The sequence below is a fragment of the Adiantum capillus-veneris genome, chromosome 13 (assembly GCF_014529385.1).
Source record: "Adiantum capillus-veneris isolate H3 chromosome 13, ASM1452938v2, whole genome shotgun sequence".
NCBI classification, from domain to species: Eukaryota; Viridiplantae; Streptophyta; class Polypodiopsida; order Polypodiales; family Pteridaceae; genus Adiantum; species Adiantum capillus-veneris.
This window is the reverse complement of record NC_140943.1, coordinates 158,403,279-158,406,222: the sequence shown is the minus strand read 5'-3', so window position 1 is coordinate 158,406,222 and position 2,944 is coordinate 158,403,279. Positions and strand designations below refer to the sequence as shown.

The following is a 2,944-nucleotide window of genomic DNA, read 5'->3' as shown; positions in this document are numbered from 1 at the left end:
TAGTCTCATAGGTCAGCAGATTTATGCATAGCCCAGGGTCTAAGCATTGGTAGGCTGTCAAGAGTATTTTCCGCTAGTTGAGTGGCACTTTACATCTTGGCTTGTTTTATCCCAAGGGGGGATCATTGCCGCCAGACTTACATGCTTTTTCGGACTCAGATTGGGCTGGTTGTTTTGACACATGAGTGTCCACAAATGGTTTTTGTTTCATCCTTGGCAGTTCATGTATATCATGGTTGAACAAGAAGCAACCTATTGTGGCCACTTCTAGTTGTGAGGCTGAGTGCAAGGCAGTCTTCACAGCTACGGTTGAGTGTGTATGGCTCAGACGCCTTATGGCTGATTTGGATGTTGGACAGGTTACTGCCAACACTATCTACAGTGACAGAGGGCATTGGCAATTGCGAGGAACCCAATTTTTCATGCTCCCACAAAGCACATTGAGGTGCATTACCACTACGTCCAGGAGAGACTCTCAGTAGGAGAGATCAGCTTGGCTTATGTGCCAATACAGGTTAACCTTGCAGATCTTTTCACAAAGGCATTGTCTCGTGAGAAGTTTGAAGCTTTTGAAAAAGCTTTGGGCTTACTCCCCTTTGCGGACTGATCATGTCCTCAAGGCATGGCACTTCCCTTTATGTGCCAGCTCTCGTTCACCGCATCACTCCAAGGGGGATTTGTTACCATATACATGTGGTAGTGATGTGTGTGAATTTCCAACCACATTTATACATCAACCCTAAGGAAGTCCTATCTATTCTTAATGGTGGGAACTAAGGTCATTGATGGGGACTACTACCCCATCAGAGGACCCATTCTAGTGTGGGCTAGGGAGGAAGGTCGCTTATATAAACAAAAACAAGAGGGTGTGAGAAGGACCTCTTACACATGGCATATGGTACTATGACCTAAGAGAAAACATAAACTCACTTAAAGGATTTATTCTAGGATTTAGGATATGCCCCTTATCTAAACTAAGATGCAAGGGAAGAACTATCGATAGGGGTAAAGGTGGTGTGCCTCTTATCCTAGTCGGATGCGTCAGAGGCTTTCATCAACCCATCATTTGTACACCCATCTTATTATATACTATACATATATACATACATACATACATATATATATATATATATATATATATATATATATATATATATATATATATATATATATATATATATATATATATATATATATATATATATATATATATTCCTCTCTCCCCCCCCCTTCTCTCTCTCTCTCTCTCTCTCTCTCTCTCTCTCTCTCTCTCTCTCTCTCTCTCTCTCTCTCTCTCTCAAATTGAAACTGTATAGGACGAATCACGATCCAACCGAGCACACCTCTCAATAAGCTCTCTCCTTCAAATTCTCTATCCCGATCTCAGTGGCATCAGTGGCCTGAGCCTCATAAGTCACATCTAGTTCTCGCTTGAAGCGGTCCTTGGAGCTTGTATAAAGCATCTTAGTCCTCACACGCGACACATCAAGAGACCAGGCAACAAAGAAGAGCAAGGAGTCAACAAAAAAGATCTTGCTCTTCTGGCAATTCCCCTGGTCACAAAGTCAAAATCATAGATGGCATATCGACAGTTCTTCTCTGGAAGCGATCCAGTAAAGGCTTCATAACTCTCCTCAAGTCTAGGCAAAACACTGTAAGAATGTATACCGGGCAGAATCAAAGAGGAAAAACCTTCAAGAGCTGGTGATCAGCTTTATGCCATGTGTCAATATCGAGTGTCTTTCCTTGTCCGAAAGGTGTCAAATTCAAAAGAGCAGTTTCGAACCCCTCTCCAAAATCTTGGCTCTCCGTCCACATAATGTCATCATCTCTGACATTAGCATTGTAATCCATCAAATGAACCTACAACCCCTTGTGCTTCCCGTGTTTGAGAAGTTTGGTCGTGCCCTTGTTAATTAGCATTCCCATTACAACTCGTCCTTCACCCATGCCATTGATGGGACTCATCTTGGGTGTTAGAAGGCAACAAGGCGATGCTGAACTGCGAGATTGAATCCGGCGTGAGTCTTGCAGAAGACACGGTAGATATGGTCGCAGAGAAGAAGGCATGGTACGGGTGCTGCCAAAGGTCTACCCAAGATGGGTAGAAGACCTTGGAAGAAAGGAGAAGATGCACTTGCAAGGAGGTGGGGTCAAGGCAAAGAGTTTGCTCATGAAAGTGGGCATTCGGTTGTGTCTCGAGAATGTCCTGTACATCCCCGCCTGAAGCCATCGTCGTCCCGTCCCCTTCGACCCTCTCCCTCTGCACCATTTTTTAATGATCCTACATTCAACCACGCTATGAAGAGGGGGGGCGCTATAGAGAGAGAGAGAGATAGACTGCAGACATGCCCCGTTGCCGGTGGTAAGCTGATCGAGGGTGAACGCCTTTTGCCTACCGGGAGTTTGCGCACATGCCAGAGCTCCGACGGCCCTCGGCTGCAAAGTCAACCACCTTTGTCGTGTTGTCAGGTGCCACAACCAATCACATCTCTCCTCTGCACAAACAACTCTCCATCGGGGGCCACCGGGGGCGACCGTTGCACTGCATGTGCGTAGCGTAAGAGGAGGGGGGGGGGGGGGGGGGGCGCAACCTAGAAAAGTACATTTTTCCTTACACTAAAACATGTATAAATTTCTTGCTTTTTTAAAAGGCAAGCTCAATATATAATAGAGATTTTATAATCCAAGCCGGTTAAAATACGACCCTGGTTTTTTTCTAACACTTTGGGGGGGGGGCGAGGTAATACAATGGGGCTACAAGCCCTCTTTTTTTTTTGAAAAGAAGATAGAAGAGTGAGAGCTAGGTAAATGTAGATATAGAAAATACAATATCTATAGAAAAATAGATAGATGCATATATGCACGTAAATAAATATACAACGAGAATAGTGAAAATGGTACATGCCCTCTATTTCACATCACAAAGAGAGAGGATAGGAAT

The 2,944-nt window shown here is 44.2% G+C and overlaps 1 pseudogene; it reads right to left on the bottom strand.

Moving 5' to 3' along the window:
- Window positions 1-1,677: 1,677 nt before the first annotated feature.
- On the bottom strand, window positions 1,678-2,233 carry LOC147445169 (ricin B-like lectin EULS3; annotated as a pseudogene).
- Between the last annotated feature and the right edge of the window lie 711 nt (window positions 2,234-2,944).